Genomic DNA, 24,060 nt, shown 5'->3' on the forward strand with positions numbered 1-24,060 from the left:
TACAGGACAAAATAAGACAACTGGTAGTTCTATTATCGCGCGGCTGGATCTCATGACTCAGTCAAGCCGCGAGCCACCCCTGTTTATGAAAATCCTGACTCTTCACATTCCATTCTCACCCCAGTATAAATACCCCTTATACCCACATAAGAAAGAGAGGTTCCAGAGAGAATTTTGAGAGAGAAACCCTAAAATAAAACAAGATTGATTCATCTACAATCTTTACATAAGAGTCTCTTTAAATTCCTCATCTCTCTTCCTCTCCATTGTTAAATTCTTGAGAGGTCTTTTACCAAAACCTTTTCTCACCATATCCATTACTGTGAGAGGGCTGTTTGGTGTTCTGGGAAGCAGTTAGGAAGGAACCAATTTACATTGGTTGATGCTATGGTCAAGTAGCGGAATCCGGGAAGCTAGAGAAGAAATAGGTTCGGTGCAACCTCGTTGGAGTAAGAAGCTTGGAGGGCTTAGGTGCACTGGGTAGATTAGGCTTGGAGGGTCTATTGCTGTCCATGTATTCCAACTATATTTTCTAGTGGATTACTTACCGCTTGGAGGGCGGTAGAGAGGTTTTATGCCGAGGACTTCGGTTTCCTCTTCAATAACACATCGTGTGTTGTCCTTGTATTTGCATTTTCCTTCTCTTTTATCTTTGCCTTTTATTATCTGTTGTGAGTTGTAATTTTAAATTGGCTTAGATTGTTTACCAATTCTGTTTTACAGCTTTTGTTCATTTTCCGCACACTAGTTGTTTGACATAAAGCTTGAATTGGTTATTTTGTAATTGGGGGTCTAAACGTTCAAGGGTGTTTTACATACTATTTGAACTTTCATGTTGTATGTTTTGAAAAAGCATTGAGTAAAAAAGAAAATAGTTCAAGCACTTTAGTTGTTGTCTTGCACATGTCTAGTGACCGATAAACATATGTGAATTTGTAGTCGATAGGTATAATGGTATAATTTTGTTCAATGTTAACTAAGCTAAAGTAAATCAGTAATCTCTCAGGAAGAAAAAAAAATGTAAATCATTAATTAACTTGTTCTTGCTGAGAATAAGATCCTTTACACTAACCATTAGTTAAGGTAAATAGCATGGGAACTGGATTCTGCTATGGGATTTTAAGGGCCTTGATCATCTTTCTGTGTAAGGAATTGGATTATTTTGTTGAAGGTTCTTTCACAGATTATTGATTTATATAAAGCACACTGAGACATCCTGGTGCTGCAGTGAACTAATGTCAATCATTAAGAAATTGTAGCATGTAGAGTACAATGTTCAACTTTTTTGTAACTTCCATAGTATCTTTCTAAATCGATTTAGGCTTGTTGATGAGCATAGGGTCTTGCAACAGTTGTTATGATCACGTTTCAGTTGTTTCTGGCCTATACATCACAACCTACTAATATAATTTTCTCATTCTTGTTTTTGTGATTCAGTGGAATCCTTGCAGCAATTGATGTCTTCTCTGATCATGCATTGATTGGGGTAAGTTGTTTAATGTATTCATGTCATTTTGGCTTTTACTTTTTGCCACTAAAATTGCAGTCATGAAGATGTTCTTGTGGTTTAGTAGGACAATAGTCAATGAAATGTTTGTGTATTCATTTTTCTCTTGTTCAGAAATATGATGGTAGGAGTGGAAGTTCTCTCTTTTGTCGAGTTCCATATTTAAGTGCTATGTAGTTTGAAAAAGGATATAATACTTCAGCCTGCCTTAGATTTTATCAAAAGTACATGGCCTTGCCCTTATTTCTAAATATTATTTAGATTTCCCATATGTGTCGAAAGTATTGATATTATGAGAGTCCTGTAAACTTTTTCTGTAATTTTGAGACACTCAAATTTGTACTCTATGTCCCCTATATGTACCACACATTCTTTCCCCTCCCCTCAAAATGAACCATAATGCGAATATCCAGCTCAACTTAATAAGTTACTAAAAATTAAGTAAATATACTCAACTCAACTTAGTCCTATTCCCAATAGAATGGGATTGACTACATGAATTCTTCTATGCCAACTCGACTCTGTCTAGTGGGTTCGGATACTTTGTACCATAAAGCATGATGCTAATCTTTTGTCAAAAAATGATATGGATTTTCAATTTATTTATTTATGGACAAAATCCTATGACATGGTTAATTTTAGAAAATGAGAGGGAGATGATTGTATTTTATGTATTCCCTTTGAAAAGATCTTGAAAGGGAATTAAGTGTTAAAACAATGAATTATATTATAAATGCATACCAAACTGAAATTTCACTTTTGTTTGAAGAATGAAACTGTAGATCCAAGAGGAAGAGATATTAAAATTAAGAGAGAGAGATCAAAGTTGAAACCGTAAAACTTGAATAAGTTAAACCCAAATAGTTTATTAAGAGTGTTTAAAATTTTAAGCCCATGTTCCATTGAATATGTCAAACTTTAACCAAATAGGTCCAATAAAAATATAAACTAAGTATCTCTTGAATAAAGAAACAAAATTAATTAAAATTTAAAGTAAATTAGATTTGGCACATGGAAATGTGGAAGGCTCCAAATGAAATTAATCATAAGGATGGCATAAAACAAAAATAGGAGGGAAAGGTATGACTATACTAAACGTTATTGAAATATCTCATTTCTCTAACCAACCTGAAACGGCCTCTGGTACTTTTAGTTACAACACATGGTAAAAGGCCCATGAGCTCAAACTTAAATGGCACTTACTCTGGAACAGCCAAATGAAAAACCAGAAGCCAATTTTCAAGCCAAGGATGGTCGTCAGAGGGAGCCAGAAACATCTTACTGGCCTGCACCTCACGTGACTCAACCTACCCCCTCCGGTACTGTGTCTTTGGAGCGAAAAGGAGTGTTGTCAGAAACCAATATATCACATCCATAAAAAACAAAGCAGCCTGAGAAGGAAAATCTCCAAAAGCCTGACATAGCCACCATTGAAAGCAACCCCTCAACCGTAGGTTTGAAAATTCAAACTCTCGAAGTGGATGATCAACAAGCAACTTTGACATCAAATCATACTCCTGGGGAAACGAAGAAAGTGTCAGAAGACTTGGGTAAAGTGGACAACCATCAAAATTTAGCCATTGCACATGGGCCGGCAAATGAGATAACAAATGATGGCCCAACAACGATGATATATGATTGCAAAGTGGGCTGGGCCCTGAAGCCCCTAGGCCCAACTCAGCTGATTGGAAGCACATAAATAGAAACAAAACCATTGATGGGCCAACCATGAAGTTTAATTCGATAGGAAATAAAATGCCGAGCCCATATCCACTTCAGGAAATTGATCCAAACGTCCCACAGTCAAAGAAGCTAAAGAAGGAGAAACAGATTGTGAAGGTACAAAAAAAAAAAAAAAAAAAACTCTGAGAACAACACCAATGTGGATGACGGCATGGTGGTGGTTATGATGCAGCCCCACTGAGCTCAATGACGACTCTAGCCTGGAACTGTCGAGGGCTTGGGAACCCTCAGTCAGTTCAAGCTCTCAAGGATCTTGTGAGAGCGGAAGATCCCATGCTGGTCTTTGTAGTAGAGACGAAGGCAAGCATTGGTTAGATGAAAAAGCACAAAAACAAAATCAATCAGCACCTACGGGCTTAATTGTCCCTAGTGATGGAAAAAGTGGAGGGTTGGCCCTTATGTGGAAGGAAGACGCTGATGTCTGGGTCCAAAGTTACTCTCACTCCCATATAGATGCTATTGTTCATGATGCAAGCTTGAATATAACCTAGAGAGTTACAGGTTTCTATGGCCACCTTGATGCGGCCCAACGATCAAGCTCCAAGAAACTTTTGGAAGCTCTTAACGCCCAATTAGATTTGCCTTGGGTTGTTTTCGGTGATTTCAATGAGATTACCCACATTGATGAAAAATGTGGTTGCGCCGAAAGAGATGCCAACCAAATGGATGCTTTTCAAAGTGCTCTAAACAATTGTGGGCTCAGGGATTTGGGGTTTGTTAGGCAGCATTTTACTTGGTGCAACGGAAGAATAGGTGATCAGCGCACTCTAATCAAGTGAGATCACGTGGTGGCAAATGATAGATGGATTGGGTTTTTCCAGCAAGCCAAAGTCCATCACAGGTCTATGTCTTCGTCTGATCACTATCTCTTAGCTTTGTACCCTATCCTGGTTCAGCAAAGGCGTCGGGGAGAAGTACAATTCAGATTTAAGTTAATGTGGGCTAGAGATGAGAGATGCCGTGATGTGGTGGAGTTGGCTTGGTCATGTGTAAATCCTTCTGAAGGAAGAAGTTCTACCCAGGGGAAGATTTCTAATTGCCAACAACAATTACAGTGGTGGAGCAAAAATGTCTTTGACAATCTAAATAAGCAGATTAAAGAGAAGCAATCATGTCTACAATGCTTGGAAAATCGCAATTCCCTCCACGAAGATGCCGTTAACATCCAAACCCTTTGGAAGGAGATCAATGAACTTCTAAAGCGTGAGTCTGCAATGTGGAAACAGAGAGCAAAATCCTTTTGGCACCAGAGTAGGGATAGAAATACTAGGTTCTTCCACATTGTAGCCTCTCAAAGAAGACAAAAAAATAGAATCATGAGGTTAGAAGACAACAATAGGGTGTGGTAGGGAAGTGATGAAGGTATACAGAGCATTGTCCTAAACTATTTCTCCTCCATTTATCAATTTGGTCAACCTTCACAGTTCAGCCCAGTAACTGATGCCATTGAAAGAAGAGTCACAGAAGAGATGAACGACTCCCTACTCAAGGAATTCCAACTGATGAGGTCCAGCAAGCTCTACACCAAATGCACCCTACCAAATCTCTAGGTTCAGATGGTATGCCCCCACTCCTTTTTCAAAAATATTGGAGCATTGTAGGACAAGATGTAACTGATTGTGTACTTAATATTTTGAACACTGGTCACATGCCCCCAAAACTAAATGACACCCACATTTGCCTCATCCCAAAAACAAAAAACCCCTAGAAAATCACTGAATACCACCCTATAAGCTTATGCAATGTAATATACAGAATTCTGGCCAAAGTCTTAGCAAACCGTATTAAAAAAATCCTTCCTGAGGTTGTCAACAATTCCCAAAGTGCCTCTGTCCCAGGGAGACTTATCACAAACAATGTACTAGTGGCATTCGAAACAATGCACCACATAAATCAGAAAAGGAAAGGGAAAGAAGGCTTAATGGCAATCAAGCTAGACATGAGTAAAGCCTTTGATAGAGTAGAATGGGATTTCCTGGCTAGAATAATGCAAAAATTGGGGTTTCATGATCGTTGGATATCTATTATTATGATGTGCATAACCTCTGTTTCTTATTCTGTGCTAATCAATGGAGAACCAAAAGGCAAAATCATCCCTTCTCGTGGGATCCGCCAAGGGGACCCCTTATCACCCTTCCTATTTTTGTTGTGTGTAGAAGGTCTTTCAGCGATGCTCCAAAGGGAAGAGAGGTTGGGAAATATCAATGGGATTTCCATATGTTGGGGGGCTCCGCATCTATTTCATTTATTTTTTGCGGATGATAGCGTAATCTTTTGTCCTGCCAACATGGGTGAATGTCAACGTATTTGGGATGTCCTTCAAGACTATGAGGCTGCATCGGGTCAGAAAATTAACAAGGATAAAACTTCCCTCTTCTTCAGCAAAAATACCAAAGCTACTGATCAAGCTGAAATAAAAAATCTTTTTAAGTTATCAAGCAGCATGATAGATACTTAGGCCTCCCATCCTTAGTAGGCCGAGGTATAAAAAGGCGTTTAATAGGATCAAATATCAGTTCAGCCGGAAGATTGCTGGATGGAAAGGGAAGCTCTTGTCCATCGCCGGCAAAGAAGTCCTCATCAAAGCAATGGCTTAAGCCACCCCTACCTGTACCATGAGTTGCTTCAAGTTACCGGACTCGTTATGCCATGAACTCAGTTCTATGATCAGTAAGTTTTGGTGGGGGCAGAAGTCTAATGAGCAAAAGATATCATGGGTCTCTTGGGATAAATTGTGTAAGCCTAAAGGTGATGGAGGCATGGGATTTAGAGACCTAAAAGCCTTTATCCTTGCTCTCCTAGCCAAGCAAGGGTGGCGGCTTCTCCAAAACACAAATTCTCTCTTCCACCATGTTTTCCAAGCTAAGTATTTTGCTAGCCAGTCTTTCCTAGATGCTCAGATTGGTAAAAGACCATCCTATGCTTGGAGAAGCATTATGGCTGCTAAGTGCATGGTGGAAGATGGAATTTGTTGGTCTATTGGCAATGGAGAGAGTGTGTAGATTTGGAAGGATAAATGGGTTCCCAAGCTTGATACTTAGAAAATCCCATAAACCCCAGGTTATACAATGAAAAGGTCTTAGCTCTAATTGACAAGGAGAGGGCTGTGTGGAAAACTGAAATGATCGATTCTGTTTTTTTGCCCTATGATGCTGAATCCATCTTGGCTATTCCCTTAAGCTTTGTGTCTCCTGTGGACCAGAGAGTTTGGTCCGCTACTGCCAATGGTGTTTTCTTGGTCCGTAGTGCATATCGGATAAGCCATAAACAGCTAACCAAGGTTGAAGTGGGAGAATGTTCGAGCAATACCAGGATGAAGTCATTATGGAAGTCAGTTTGGCAGCTCCATTGCCCAAACAAAGTAAAAAACTTCATTTGGCGGGTTTGCAAAGATATTCTTCCGACCAAAACTAAGCTCAAAGATCGTAAAATCCTAGTGGAAGTGGACTGTGACATTTGTGGTGAAGCTGAAATAGCTGGACATGTGTTTCGGGGTTGTGAACTTGCAGTAGCGGTGTGGCAAATGGCGAATCTCAAAGCTCCAGGCCTCACTACCAATTCGCCAAACTTCTTAGACCTGTTCTGGTGTGTTAAAGAAGCAAAACCCAGTCAAGACCTTGAAGCTTTCGCAACATTAGCATGGTCCCTTTGGAACAACCAAAATGCTGCACATCATGAGGAAATCTGCAGAACTGCTCTGTAGATTTTTGAAGCTTCACGAGCTTTCTTAAATGAGTTCCAAAGCTTCTGTGAGCTCCCCCACCTCCTCGACCCCACGGCCCCAACTTATGCAGACCACCTCCTCTTGGATGGTATAAGGCCAACGTTGATGGAGCTGTTTTTAAAGAACTTGGACACTGTGGAATTGGGGTGGTAGTTCGAAACGACAAAGGACAGCTTATGGGAGCTCTTAGCAAACTAATCCCATATCCACTTGGGGCTCTTGAGATTGAAGCCAAAGCAGCTGAGATTGGCACGACCTTTGCTTGGGAGTTGGGCCTTAGAGAGATCATTCTTGAAGGGGACTCACAAACTGTCATGGCTACCATCACTAACCATGATCAGGGTCCAATCCAAGTCCTCATCTAATTGCTGGAATAAAGTCATGGGAACCCAAGTTCAGAGCATGAAAGTCTTCCTTTCACTCGCAGAGAAGGGAACAAGGCAGCTCACCATTTGGCCAAATATGCCAAGCAGATATCTAACTGTATTATTTAGGTGGAGAATACTCCCCCTATTAGTGCTTCTCAAATCCTAGATGATGTATCTGTTTTGGGTTTTAATCCCATTTAATGAAAGCTTTCTAGCATTCCTTTCAAAAAAGAAATGGCTCTTACTCTTTGCACAATTATGGGATGGAGGGTAAGGTGTCTGATTCAAGACCCAATTAGTGCTTGTGTACCTTACCATTAAAAAATATGGTTAGGGTTATAGGCTTCTATAATGCTTGCTCTTTGATGCCTTCTCTCTGAAAAGCAAATTTGCCCTCTTATGGCCTTGAACAATGAAGACCAAAAATGCTATTAGGAACATAGTCAGAGGTTCGTGCTTACATTCACTTCATTTGGACATAAGATGTGATTAACAGAACATTAACTTGTTCTCTCTTGTATGTTATTTGACTGAGCATTCGGTTTCTCTAACGTTTATTTTCACAGCAGATATTCTACTTAGTTGGCTTTGCCTTGTTTTGCTTGGAGTCACTTCTAAGCTTATGGGTACTTCAGGTCAGATTCAGATTATTTGCATTCTCTTTCTTAAAGTAATAAAAGTGATTGTGGTGGCCCCTAATTTATTTAATTAAGAATTTATATACCTCATCCCTTCCTTCTGTGAGAGTTTTGTGTATACCCTTTCTCTCTCTGGGTTTAGATACAATCCTAATTAATTTCTTCACTTGTCGTGGCATATGTTGTTCTCTTTTCTTTTTTCTGTTTCCACCTTGCTCTATTTTAGTTGCTTTACCACCTTTGCTGCTGTACTTGTTGTGGACAGCATCAATAAAAGTAGAAAACTTGGTGCCTTGCATATGTGAATGTAAATCAACTGATTTTTTCCTGCTTATGATATTTCATTTGTAGTATGGATTTAGTTGATATGAATAGATAAAAATTGAGATAGAATAGAAACACTTCAGAATGAGAGATGCTTCATGATAAGAATTTCTTTTGTGGACTTCATATTTTGAAGAGAGTTCCTTTGAAGGCTTGTTGAATATTGTAAGTTGCTGTTGGAAGTTGGTAGAATTGTGGGCTTGGAGAGAGGTTTAATTGGAGACATTGCTTGATTGAACCTTTAATATGAAAATAAACATTGTTGTGACGAAAATCATTCCTTGGGACCTGGATTATGGTGATTTAATTAATTAATTAATTTTTTTGTTGAGAGAGTTTAATGTCTAGCAGCATTGGTGCAGCATCACTGAAATGCTTCTGATGTTCTTCCTTGCAATTTCTTTGTCAAAGTAGGAAAATGAAGCGGAGGGGTTTCCTAAGTTTTGGTTTGTTATTGATGGTAGATTTGATTGAGACTCTTCTCTAAAAAAACTGATCTTTGAAGTACCACTTCATTTGATGTTTGTCTTATGGAAAGTAGCTGCCAAATTCGTTATAGGGTGTAAACTGTGATGGAAAGTATGGATATTCCTAGGTGAAGGATGTTCTTACTGATTTGTTTGATTGGACACACTAGTTTATGCATATGCCTTTCCAAATAATAGACTGATTATGAGGTTTTAATATTTAAATCATTAATGATTGAGCAAGACTTAGGTACAGTACTTAGGTGCTGTTCTTTAGATCTCCTCTTAAGATTTTGTCATGTAGATTTTTTCTCATGGGATGGAAATGTATTTTTTAGTTAAGTAGCCACATGGCTTAATCTTAAGTGGAGAACTTAAGGAACAGCACCTAAGGTATTGTACCTAAGTTTTGTCCTTAATCATTTTATTTATTAATTGCTAATGAGGGTGTGCATAACTCTTTGAGCACTTGACCATTTTCTTAGGTGTATGTCTTCCCTCTGTATCACACACACACACGGTAATTACAAGGGGAAAATCCCTTGGGGATGACCTCAATATACTTGCTAGAAGTTTCAAAACCAAGATCTTATGGATCTCAAGAGGTCTTGGGTTTGATTTCTATAGTCAGATTGGACACTTTGTGACAGTTTTTAGACCCCTTAAACAATTGATTAAACCTAATTAATTAGCCAAGTTGTTACTTAGTCCAATTAAACAAGTCTAGGTTATCACAATAATAAAGATCAAATCATGCAAAGCAGCGGAAAATAAATAACACACGATATGATCACCTAGGAAACCAAACCGGTAAAAACCTGGGGAGGATTTGACCTAGCTATCCTCAAGGTAAACTTGAATCCACTATCTTGAAAGAATCGAAGTTCATACAAAAGGACTTACAAGCACCCCCACTTGACTTCCTAATGCTACCAACCAGTAGAACTTACTGACACGACCACGTGCAAGCTCCTAATCCACGGACTCTTTCTTTCTTGGATTCCCACCAGCTACAAGCACCCCCGCTTGTGTATTCTTTAAGCTTTAATGGCAGCAACTGTTTTGATCATCAAGGTGTAGAGAATATCTCCTCCTTGAAAACCCTAAGTTTGTGTAAAGGAAAACTCCTCTAGATCTCACAAGAGATTTACACAAACCGCAATATGAGCAACACTAAAACGTGGCTAGGGTTTGCCTTTTATACTTAGGACAAATAAGAAACCCTAAAAACGTTTTAAAAACAACTAGGGTTGAGTTGGAAAATTCTGCAGAAAAGCGATCTGCCCGAGCTTCGATCGGTCAAGCCTAAGCTTCGATCGATCGAGCCAGGCCAAAAGCCACAGTGCTTTCTGCTTTACACTCGATTCCAACACTTCTAAACACATTGTTTTGATCATGGTTTGCCAACAATACAAATTAGAGTTCTAAATACATAAAGTCCTACACTTAGGACCTAACACTTTGTACTATGAAATGTACTAAGATTATACAATTCATTGGTTGAGTAGTCCTGAAACTCTCTACTTATCTGAAATAAGTACCATGTTATATTCCCTGAATCTCTACTTTATCTGAAACAAGTACCATTTTATAGTCCCGAAGAAAATATTATTAGCAATTAAGAGTGCTCCAAGAAATCATTGAAGGTTGTCTGCATATATGCAACTTAATTATCAATGTTTAGATTGTATTCTTGGGAACAGGCATGCAGGGTACTTATTATGCACATTGCTGAATTTTATAGTCTCTTCTTCCTTTTCTCTTTCTATGACACAGTTCGTCTCCTGTTTGTTCTTTGGTTTGTGCAGAAAATCTACATGTAGTTCAGGGGGAGCAAGTAAGATGTGATTCTGGGGTTGCTGCTTGTCAACATGGCTTAGTATGTTCATTGGTTGTTTCATTGTGATTGTAAATTAGATTTAAAGATCAATACTCTAGTTGGTAAAGTGGTTTGAGTTTAGGGAGAGAAAGGAAGTGGTGAGGAAAGAGAGAGTATGTGAGAAAGAGAACGTGGCTTTTCTTAATTCAATTAGTTTATTAATTATATTCCCAAATAATAACAGATTGTTACCAATTGATTTAGAATTTTTAGAATTTAAAGAATCAAAAAATAACTTTGGCATCCAATTCTATTTCCATGTATGTGAAAAAAAAGAAGTAGAAGAATCTAGGTTGTGACTCTCTAAAAACAATAAAAAGAGAGACCTGGTTATGTAGAATCACAACTTGCTAAAATTTTCCACGTGTATAAACAAATATCTCCTCTTTAAACATTAAACTATATAGAATAAAAAATACTTCCAACTGTGTGATAGAGAAAAAGATATATATCTTAGCAAAATAACTTTCTTATGTTAGAAAATGTATACATCAAAAGAAGTTGCTAATTATTCCACTTCTCCACTAGGGTTCTTTCAATCTAACTAGAGAGACAATGGCCAATGTCTCTTTGTCATCTCCGGCGCTCATTAAATATGGCTTTCATCATGTTGGCTTCCTTTTTAAGCATACAATACTTGCTCCTCATGTGATGGCGAAGTTCTTATTGCCCGCGGACTTAAGCATCTGACCAAAGATTTTTATGTCAAGATCATTGTTCCAATTGTTGTAATAGAATTGGCCATACATAGACATGCATGCTTTCTGCAAACAAATTGGAAAGTTTAAGGAAAAAGACTGAATCCTTTTTTGAAAACATATCTGCCAAAAAAAAAAAAAAAAAAAAAATCCCCATCCACCTAATGTTAGAACTTTTTAAAATTCTAGTACTAGGACTTCTTACTCACGATACATGCTAAGAAAACAGCTAAGGAACCGTATGCGAACTTGCGATATAAGCATCTAGAACATATTATGATTATCATATCAACCAACTCCTTAGTCCTTGCTCATGATACATGCTAAGAAAACAGCTAGGGAAAAAATATATTAAAAATAAAGAATGTATTTGGAGGGAATTTGCAGAGTAGCTGTTAATAGAGATTCAAAGTAGTAAGTTAGGAACCGTTTCAAAGTTTTAAGAAAAGTAACATCTCAAGTTTTAAAAACTCGAGATTCAATTAAAAATTGAGTTTTATAAACTCGCTTTGTAGTTGTTGTGAACTGCTGAGTTCGCTAAAAACTGCTATGTAGATCTCGAGTCTTAAAGACTCGATTTTTACATAGCAAAAATTGAGTCTTTAAGACTCGAGATTCAATTAAACACACGCCTACTTCTTAATTAAAATTTGAATAGAACTCGAGTCTATAAGACTTGAGTTTTTCTGAGACTGAATCAATAAAACACGCGTTCTACAGAAATTTATATAGTCCTACACTCAGCCTCACTAACCTCTCACCCAAAAACAGAGCATCCTCAACTCTCACTCATACACTCAGCCTCACTAACTCTCACACCTCTCACTCTCACTCACCACATTGCCTCTTTCATTGCTCTTCCCTTGCAACAATTTCATATCTCAGGTAAGGGTTTTCTGATTTGATTGTTATTGTAGTTGGGTATTAGTTGTCTATGGGTTTTGCCACTAAGAAAACTTTCCAATGGTTCTTAGTGTCTTTCGGTCCATGGGTATTTGATAGTTTTTAGACCCCTTAAATAATTGATTTAACCTAGGTAATTAGCCAAGTTGTTACTTAGTCCAATTAAACAAGTCTAGGTTATCACAAAAATAAAAATCAAATCATGCAAAGCAGCGGAAAATAAATAACACACGATATGATCACCCAGGAAACCAAACCGGTAAAAACTTGGGGAGGATTTGACCTAGCTATCTTCAAGGTAAACTTAAATCCACTATCTTGAAAGAATCGAAGTTCATACAATAAGACTTACAAGCCCCCACGCTCGACTTCTTATTGCTACCCACCAGTAGAACTTACTGACACGACCACGTGCAAGCTCCGAATCCACGGACTCATTCTTTCTTGGATTCACCACCAGATATAAGCACACCCACTTGTGTTTTCTTTAAACTTCAATGGCAGCAACTGAATTGATCATCAAGGCATAGATAAATCTTCTCCTTGAAAACCCTAAGTTTGTGTAAAGGAAAGCTCCTCTAGATCTCACAAGAGATTTACACAAACCGCAATTATGAGCAACACTAAAACATGGCTAGGGTTTGCCTTTTATACTTAGGACAAATAAGAAACCCTAAAAACGTTCTAAAACACTTAGGGCTGAGTTGGACGAATCTGCAGAAAAGCATTCTGCCCGATCTTCGATCGATCGAGCCTGTCTTTCGATCGATCGAGCCAGGCCGAAAGGCACAATGCTTCCGCTTTAACTCGATTCCAACTTTACATAAAATCACAACTTTGAGCTAGACTAAAAATACTTCTAAAACATTGTTTTGATCATGGTTTGCCAACAATACAAATTAGAGTTCTAAATACATAAAATCCTAAGACTTTAGAACCTAACAGTATTAGTTGTAGTTTTCTACCAAATGGTTCTTTGTATTTGATTAATGGGTTAAACATGCTGCTAGCCTTTTCCATAGCAGTTGCAAACTTGCTATTGTTATTTATTTTTAAAATTTTAATTTTGTTAAATCTTTCCGGGCTGGAGAGGTGATGCTAAAAGAACAACATGAAGTGCAAAATATACTAGGTTAACGTATTGGAAAACTTTTGATTGTTTTTTCTTAGTGAGTCAGCCCTTAGCGTATTGGAAATTCCTCTTAAGATCAACTTTAACCTGCTTTCAAGCATGTAAGAAGTAAATATTTGTCCAATAGCAAGGTTAGAAATTAGACTTTAAGGTAATCAAGGTTCTGGTATCTTCCTTTTGTTCAATAATAAGCTCTCTACTTCTTTTTGATAAAAGGTTAGAAAATAAGTTATCTACTTCTAGTACAAGTTAATATAGATGTGTATGTGTGAAAAAAATATTATGGACTTTAATCTTGTAATGACTAATCACGGAATCATTACCAAAGTGTCTGTACAGAATAGCAGAGGTTCTCTTATTCTTTTTCGAAGGGGCTTTTGTTGAGAACAGTCACAATCTTGAAGCAGATTTAATTTCTAACTAGTCGCAGACCCGCGCGTTGCACGTGATAATTTTTTAGAAAAAAAAAAAAAACTATTTTAGTCCCTAGACTTTATAAAGAGTTTTTTTTTTTTTTTTAAATAGTTTTATCATATTTATCATAATCTTGTCTATAACATTTTTTTACCATTATCATATATTTATTGATTGATGATTTGCATAACATAGACATTAAATAAGAGGTAGAACTATTCATTAATTTTGTTAGGTTCTAAATGTTTAGAACAATTGGCAAATCGTGAACACAAACTTGTCTAAATATAGATCTTAGAGTCTATAGGTATTATTAGACAATGCTCAAGGTGATTCAAGTCAAGATTCAAGAACATACAAGCTGTAGGAAGAAGATTTAATAATCTGTCTGGTTCAATCGATCGAAAGATAGGCTCGATCGATCGAAAGTCGTATATGCAGAATTTTTAATTAAACCCAAACAGCAGTTCAAGTCCATTAAGGATTAGGGTTTCTAATCTACTTCTCCCAATATATAAAGGAAACCCTAAGCACATTTTTATGTGGCTTTTCAGAGAGAAAAAAGTGTGCCTCTTTTGTATTTAGGGTTTTGTTCCTAAAAAGCTCTCTTATGTCTTCTACCGGTGCTATTCCTTGAAGAATCTCAAGATCCGGTATTGTAGAAGTTGCTGTCTTCTCTAGTCATCAAAGGTGCTGATGATCTAAACCTTCAAGGGTGGTCTTGGAGTCACAAACAGGAGAGTTTGTGTTGCTAAACCTTTGAGTGGGATCTCAAAATCACAAACGGGGGTGTTTGTGTTTTGCAAAAGCCAAAGAAAGAAGGTGTCCATGGATTCGGAGCTTGCACGTGGTCGTGTTAGTAAGTTCTACTGGTGGGTAGCAATAAGAAGTCGAGCGTGGGGGCTTGTAAGTCTTATTGTATGAACTTCGATTCTTTCTAGTGGATTTGCTTTTTTACCTTGAGGATAGCTAGGTTAAATCCTCCCCAGGTTTTTTACCGGTTTGGTTTTCCTGGGTTATCATATCGTTGTGTTTTTATTTTCCGCTGCAATACATTGATATGATATATTTGTGTTAACCTAGATTTGTTAATTTGACTAAGTAATCACTTGGCTAATTTCCTAGGTTAATCTGATTGTGGTTTTAAGGGGTCTAAAAACTAACAAATTTTTTTTTTAAATCATCGTGTATGAAGATTATGATTATATATATATATATATATACACGTATATATATAAAATTTCCCTAGTTAGAGTTTGATTAGTTTTAAGTTTAAATTTTGTATTATTATATTTAATTGTTGATTTTATTGCATTATAAAGTTTTCAATGTCCTCTGTATAACCATCTCCATTTTATTTTTTACTCCTCTTGACCATCTTTTTATTTTCCAAATAACGGTTATTAATTGACATTTGATTTCATTTCTTTTTTTCTTCCTTCATTTATTCTTTATAACTTTGTATGTTCCCTTACTAGTTGTAAATTTTATGGTTATCAATAAGAAATAGATATCATGGATGGCTTAATTAGTTATAGATGTAGTTATGTTAGTGGTATGTCAAAGGGTTTTTTTTTTTTCTTTTTCTTTTCTGAATTTTCAAGGAAATATGAAAGACATTTCTCTAGTTTGGTCTCAATCAATTAAGATATCTATAATATATTAATGGAAGCAATAATGAGCCTTAATTTTTTTTAATGTATGAAGTGGTTAGGTTAGTGGTATGTCAAAGGTTTTATAAAAAAAAAAAATAAAAATAATTCCAAGGAAATGTAAAAGGCCTTTTTTGAAAAAAGAAATTGTGACCTTTTGAATTGTAAAAATATGATTGTTTTAATACCTTGTATATAAATTTCATTATTAAGTTATAAACATCTAAATTAAAGTAGATGAATATATAAAATATGCATGGATATATATATTTTTTATTCATGAATCATTATTTCATTGTTTACTTATAAATATCTAAATTAAAGTTTTTTTTTTTGAAAAAAAAATCTAAATTAAAATAGATGAATATGTAAAAGAAAAATCATATGAAAAGTTAAAACTATCCAAGATGAACGTTTAACCACTTGTAGATGTGTGTTTTTGGAAGACTAAAAGTATACACAATTGCTTTTAGTTGGAAATATGTAACTATGCAAATATTGTTGCAAGTGGTTCCATCATTTGCAAATCATCACGTTTGGTGACCTTACAAAACAGATATTTCATTTTGCAAAAAACTTTACATGAACTCCTCTTTTGTGACAACCTTTTTTTTTTTTTTTTTTTGCCGAAACAACTTAAGAATATTAAGACTTAAGTTAACATGTGGTAGTTGTAAAACACGTCAGTGATATGAAAAATAGAAAGATTTAAATATTTAAAAAACATTTTTAATAGATTGTAATATAAAACATTTTTTTCTCTATATTTTATGTAACTTTTCCCATAAGATCAATATTGTTGGCATCCTTTAAAGATGATACATAATATTTTTGAGAAGAAGAAGAAAAAGCAGAGACAATGCTAACACATAATATAAAATCATTAAGTTTGCGTGATTTAAATTTGTGGCAAAAAAATATTAATGTATCTATGATAAAAGTTTTTATCTAAATGATATAGTAGTTCACATTTTTTTAGACCTAATTCAAAAACTTCATTCTCAATAGCCTTTAAGTCTACAAATTGCTCAATCTATGGGCCTAGACACATTCAAAGGGTGCTAACTAAATTATAAATTATATGATCCTTTATCACACAAATATATTGATTCCCCCAATGTATGGTAAAGAAAGGTAGGTTTGAGTTGAATAAAATAAGATGAGAGGAAAAAAGAGTAAAAATAAAATATATAGTAATAAACATCAAATTATCCAAGTCATTCTATGTAATATAATAACATTATAGTATTATATACTATATGTATAATGCAGTAATATAAAAGATAACAACTTAAAACACAAAACTAAATTACATCAACCCAAAGTAGAATTCTAATTAACACAAAATTTCATCAACCTAAAGAATTGATGCAATAAAAATAAAAAAATCAAACAAAAAATGAAAAACAAATTGAGAGAGAGAGAGAGAGAGAGAGAGACACACAGAGAGAGACAGAGAGGTAACCTTTTTTGTGTGAGAAAACTATACATAGAATGAAAAGGAAAATGTCAAATTTATAGTAAGATGTTGAGAATAATAAGAGTCAAAATAAAAGAAGATAAAAAGGTAGAGAAAGAATGATATTAAGGTAGAAAGTATGGGGAGATAAAGAGGTAAAAGGGAAGGAGAGTTTTGGAAAATTAATAATAAAAATAATGGTTAAAAGATATTGTAATTTTTAATTAATGGAGTTTTTAAGTCACCTTAAATGAGAAATTTTTAAAATATATATATATATATAAGAAAAATTGGAAACAAAAAATGATGACATGGCTGCTGATGTGGCTTAACGTGAGCTTAGCAACATTAAATGCTACGTTTCAGCTTTTAGTAATATATAGATATAGATGAGTGTGTACCGTGTGTTCATTAGGCTAAAAGGTCCACTCTGATGTGGTTATTAAAGCTAGTCTTGGAATCTAATAAAATGGTTGACTGGGATTTTAGTTGATACTGATATCTTAAGCATGAAATATGTTGGAAATACTAAAAAGGTCTTGATTCTTTTTTGTTGGGGGGGAGGGGGGTTTGTATGTGTTACAAAAAATTTTGGCTGTGTATGTGTTACAAAATTATATGATATATCTTTTGCAATTATTTAGTCCCCCATTATCTTTTGCAATTTTGTATGTGTTACAAAAAATTGTGTTTGCAATTATCTTTTGCTTTACATGTCTTTGCCTCTCATACCATCCTACTGTAATTAGCTTCTTGTATATAGGAAGGACATATGGATTTGTATATGTCCAATTGTTAAATATAGTCGTACTACAGCCAAAATTTTAGAAAAAAATGTTCAGTTTGTATCATGAAAATCAAATTAAAAAAATTTCTTGGCCGCTTCTTTTTATTAGAAAGTTAAAGACTTGCTTCAAGTTTCTTTTAGATCAGGGAACTTGAAAATGTTTTTTAACTAACATAGTAACTTGACTTTACAGGTTCATAATGCCTGAAATTGATATAATCCTATACCACGGTGGTCCATTGAAGAATGCCAATGCGAACAAGGGATTGCCATTTGAAGGGCCAGGTATAAAGACCTATTATACCCAAATTGATCGTAGGTTGAAGACCCTTGACGAATTGAAGATGATGGTTATGGAATAGTTGTATGAGAATCCTGTTGTGCACAACATACAAATTACTTATCGTATGCCAAATGAAATCCTGAAGCACTGAATTAATTACAAGTATATGGCGATAGAAACAGACAAACATGTGAAGATCATGTTTGACAAGTTAGAGAGAATACCTAAAGTAATTAACATTGAGTTGTACATACAGTTGGAGCCACGTGCAAAAGTTGGTATTGAGGAAATCCAACAAACACAAACAAGTTTACAAGTTACAGTTCCGGATGCTCAATATGAGTATTTTACACATGTAGAGCATGATGATGTTCATACCGATGATGATGATGATGAGGATGAGGATGATGATGATGATGACGATGAGGATGATGATGATGACGATGACTATGTTGATGAGAGTATTGCCATTGATGGTGAAGATTTTGTCGATAGAGATGAGATTGAAGACAAGATTGAACAAGGGGACTTTAGGGACTTTGAGAGGGACATTGATGACGATGAGACATTGGACGGTAGTGAACCTGATGCAGACAATGTTCGTAGTGTCCAAAACATTACAGACACAATCCCTGCCTACTCACCTCCTGTCTTGTCATTTTCTAAAAATACTTGGGAAAATATGGTTGATCCTTCACATATTGAGACATCATTTGTGTCTACTTGGAGAGAGGGGATGAATTTGTGCAAAGGCTTGACTTTTGCCAATAAAGTGAAGGTGCAGCACGTATTAACAAAGTGTGCCCTCAAGGAAAACAAACATTTTATGATCAGTAGATCGACCACGACAAAACTTTGTGCGAAATGCATGGATGAGTTATGCAAGTGGTATGTCTGCGCAGTCATGAAGCCCAAGTTCCACAGACTATGGATGGTCACTGTGTACAAGGGTCCTCACACGTGTATACGGATTGGGGTACGAAATGATGGTAGAATAATGAGTTATAATTTTATTGCAGATGACATCCTTAAGAAGTTATGTAAGGATCACACTACCCCAATTAAGCATCTCAGATCTATGATAGAGTCGAAATATAAGGGTCATAAGCCTTCTTACTACAAGGTATGGGATGCGAAACAAAAGGCGATTGGGAAGATGGTTGGGAATTGGGAAGAGTCTTACCAAAGGTTGCAAAAGTTGCTAATGGCATATATTGATTAGGATCCGACTACCTAGGTGTTCTATCGTACCGCATCCACCGGTGAAGATGACACAGTATTTTTGAATTATGTGTTTTGGTCTTTCGGTCCAAGCATTGATGGATTCAAATATTGCAAGCCGGTTATCAGTATTGATGGGACCCATCTGTATGGTAAATATCAGGGAAAGTTGTTGGTTGCAATGGCAACCGACGCTAACAACAAGGTATTCCCTCTCGCCTTTGCTATTGTGGATTCTGAGTCAGGGTCTAGTTGGAGGTGGTTTTTACAATGCCTCAGAGATGCGATTGGCCACGTGATACCTAACGAAGGCATTTGCATAATTTTTGATCGACATCTCAGTATCAAAAACGCCATTGCAAACTGGCCTAGAAGGGATGATGGAAGACCACGGGTATTTCATAGATATTGCCTTCGACATGTTGCTAGCAACTTCAACACACATTTTCAGAACTCGACTCTAAAGTCAGCGGTGTTGAAAGCGGGATATGCTACTCAGGTAGTTAAATTTGATATCATAATGCAAACCATTAAGCAGGTGGAAATTGAGGCCATTAGAAATAAGAAGAAGGTGATGGGGAAGGATGGCAAGGAAAAGAATGAAGATTATCTTCCATACACATACTTAATGAGGGAGTCTATGGATATGTGGACCCAGTCACATGATGGTGGGAGACGTTTTGGGGGCAATGATAATCAATATATCAGAGTGCTTCAATGGTGTATTGAAAGGTGCACGGGGCCTTCCTATTGCCGCGTTGTAATTAGCTTCAATAGGGAAATTTTTTTTCCTCCATGCTCTGTTTAGGTCGAGAGTCTACCTAAACAGAGCAAATTTTTTTCCCTCAATGCTCTGTTTAGGCTGAGAGTCTACCAAAACAGAGCCTTGAGGAAAAAAAAATTTCCCCAGTGGAACTCGAGTCTTTGAAACTCGAGTTCCACTGGGGAAATTTTTTTTCCTCAATGCTCTATTTAGGCCGAGAGTCTACCTAAACAGAGCATTGAGGGAAAAAAATTTCCCCAGTAGAACTCGAGTTTCACAACAAAATTCTTCAAAATCCATTTTCTGTATTGACTAGAACTAATCTGTAACATGTACTAGTAGATAATCAGCCACCATTCTTATCAGTACATACTTTTTTAGGAAATACATTAATTAAATTAAGGAAATCAGTAGTAACAAACTTATGATTTTTTTATAGCATTACCATGTTGGCATAATCTAGGGCCCAGGAATCCTTCATTGCATCAGTGGAGTTCTTTACCATACCTTGCTAAATCCACCAATATTTATAATGGCTCCATAGAGTATTAAAATAAGAAAATATAAGATTACGAAAAGAGCTGACTGTCTTAAAGTTCTGCATGAAGATGAATCCATTTTTGTTAGGACCTAATAATGTGAATTGTTCTCGCACACTTGCAAGCTGAGCTATAGTTAATGTCTTTGCAAGAGTTTGTTCAATTCTTTGCTCCATGAATCAAGTCTCCTCTTCTTGGTCTCCAAGAGTTTTTCTTGTTCTTCAAATATCCTATGAACATTATCACGAGGAAGCCTGTCTTTCTCTTCAAGCATCCTACTTAAGGACATAGTCTTTTCATTGTATTTATACTGTAGCTCATTCAGATTTTCATTTGTAATATCGATTTCATTGGCCAGGTCTACCACAACATTGATTCTGCTTTGTGCTGCTTCCCTGTCAATGTCAGAAACTGTTCTTAACTGCCCTTTAGTGCGAAGGAAATCACCAATCGGCCCTTCAACATCGTAGTCATCAGCGCGTGCACACCACCCATAGTAGTTAGGGCCAAGATTTGTTTTTTGAGCATTCCACTCCTTTTTGCCATGATGCTCAGTTTCAAACAATTTCTCAAATTCAGCACAATTCATGAAACGTCTCCAATCATTACTAAAATTTACAATGGCCTGTCCCATGAGGTCCTTCTCATCCGGGAATACTACAATTTCCACCGGTTGAAATTTCCTGAACCTTATCAACCAGTGTTGAGAACCAAGTAAACTGTCTTTATTCTCATTGGTACATACAATGTTAACAACAATGCCCATCCAAGGCCATACGTACAGATCATCAAGCTTTGGAAGCAGAGCAACAAGTTGTGGCAAAACTGGACGTTGAAAGAACTTGCTAACTAAAAGTCAAAGACAACGTAAAAATTAAAGCGGTTGTTAGAACTAGAAATTTCACCTCGCCATTCCAAATGGCCTCTGATCGATGATATGGTTGTCGCGTCAACAATGACGTCTGAAGCAGACCAGGGTGCAAGATCTCTAGCTCCTCATCGATCCGAGGCTCCATACTGCAAAGAGTGCTACTGTGAGATCATTAATAGTGTGGGGGCAAAGGAATGCTATTCTACATGCAAGGAAAATCTATACTGAAGAGCAGCTTATTGGCATTATTTAAAAAGGGATGCTAAAAGAATGGAAAGCAAGAAGAAGTACATCTATAACTCGTGATTAAATAGAGTACTTTGTTGTAATTGGGGATTCAATCCAGCCTTGATCTTTGCTGTTCCTATGTAATTGCTAAGTTATTTTTAAAAATAATACCTCAATCCAAGTGGAATCCTTTATTTCTCTAGCCTTTTTTGACACACACATACACATGTAATATGCTATAATGGATTTGACCAGGAGCCTTTATATATCTCTCTCACACACACATACACATATAAATATCTACATGAGAGATGGGTTTGAAATTTCACAGCTAAATCATGAAGAAAAAGCATTTAAAACAGTAAAAAAAAAGAAAACAAGAGAAAAAAAAAATCGTAAGGATAATAATTTCCAAACAATTCAAGAAATCAGCTGATCCTACATAAAGCACATTATTTTTCTCCATTAACAAATCCTACATAAAGCACATTATTTTTCTCCATTGACATTTGGAGTAGATAAAGGCATAAGCTATTATACAAGCAATCTCCATGCTAAAAGCAATTAAAAACTTTTACCATTGGATGATTTCCATCCCAATTTGGGAAGCAATACAGATTATTTAAACAATAATCAGGCAACAAATTGTTCTTTAAAGGGTGGTGAATGACACAACATAAAAATATCAAAGGATCTTAAGTAATTTAGTTAAACATATAAGTGAAAAAATGAGATGCTGACTTGGTCTTGAAGCAAAGCACGAAGGTACAAAGTAAGAATCTTGCATGCAAATATTTCACTCTTTATAATGCATCCTTGCGATATAGGTAATAAATTTGCGAGGCATGGCTCTTGAAATGCTTGTTTGCTAGAATATTTTGGTATTGGTTGTTTAGAGGGCAGGGCAAACAAAGAATATGCAGCATGCAGGTAACAATACTTCTCTTTCAAGCTGTTAGGCTTCTTAGATCTTACTGAACAACTTAGTCAACCATTATCTATTTCACAAATACCTAAAGATAGCACTATTAAAGTATGAAGGATAAGCTTTCTTCTCCTTAACAAAGAAAAACCTCCTTTCAAAGAGACTTATTCCTTTGAAACTTATTTTAAATTATTTGGACTTTCATCCATTATGTATGAGATTAGAAAATAAAATGATATTCATCCCCACAAGTGCAAGGGTTACCTTGCAAAAAACAAGATATTGTGGGAATATCCATCAATGTGTTACACATATATGTGCACTTGCTTTTTATGTATCATTTTAGGGATAATATTTGAATTATATTGGATGTATATAGCATAAGGAGAATATAAAGCAAACTAAGTAACCCATAGTACACTCAGCCCTAGAACATGCTTCACAAACCAGAGGCGACTAGTTTGACTCTCCCCATTTCCCCTTCCCTTTAGGCCACTCACTTATCCAAAAGAAAGGCAATCTCTTCGGAACACTCGCTCAAAAAAAAAAAAAAAAAAAAACATAAAAAGGATAGAGTTAAAGAAAACAAAGTAAGGATAAAAGTCTAAGGAAGCTTATCCATAAACAAAACTATAGATTTGTAATGGGCTCCCTTAAAAGGAAGCTTATCCATAAACAAGTCTAAGGAATTTACAGTAAAGGGCACCCTGATTGGAATTGAAGAATGAAACTTTATGTGTTGTCTAATCAAGTGGGCCTCATATTTTTCAACATATTTACAAAAGTGTCGTTGAGCAACATTGTTTAAAAACTAAAAACTGGTAAGATGAGTTTTCTAAATTTAGTGTTTAAACACCTTAAAATGAGCAACATAATTCAAACACTCCAAAAAAACACATTTACCAAACACGTTGTTTTTTGTTACAAGCTAGGGCGTTTGCACACTGGTTAACTTGTTGTAAGCAATGATTAATCCTCAATCCTATACTATCTAACCAATGCATGAGAACTGCTACAACAAGAAAGCCCACAATGCATTACACAACCACTTAATTTAGCATCAATCTCAGCTTCTAAGGCCAAGAACTTTAGGCACATACTAAGGCCATATCTATGGGCCGAGAACTCCATATCCAAACTAGAAGCTACAATAATGGCAGGTGTGTACCCTATAATCCATAGTCCTCCATGGTCTCAGATATCACCCCCAACCACTACCACTAGCTACACTCAATTTGCCCAAGTAAGAACCAGCCATGTTGAGTTTATGCCAATTATACTCAGGGTATTTCAATCAATTTTTGACTGAGTGCTTTGTCTTACGCTTGTGAATGACCAACACAAAGGAAATACTCAACTTTAAGTTTAAATCTGTAGCCAAGGCAGCAACCCAAATGTATTTTTTTATTTTTTTATTTTTCATATGCTCAACTTCTTAAAACATGTAATATGGTCTGTGTTCCTTCACACATAACATCCCTAGACAATCTCCTAACCTTAATTAAGATTGGTTTTCATTGGGATACTATTTATGA

Source organism: Quercus robur, chromosome 12 (genome assembly GCF_932294415.1).
Source record: "Quercus robur chromosome 12, dhQueRobu3.1, whole genome shotgun sequence".
In the NCBI taxonomy this organism is placed as follows: domain Eukaryota; kingdom Viridiplantae; phylum Streptophyta; class Magnoliopsida; order Fagales; family Fagaceae; genus Quercus; species Quercus robur.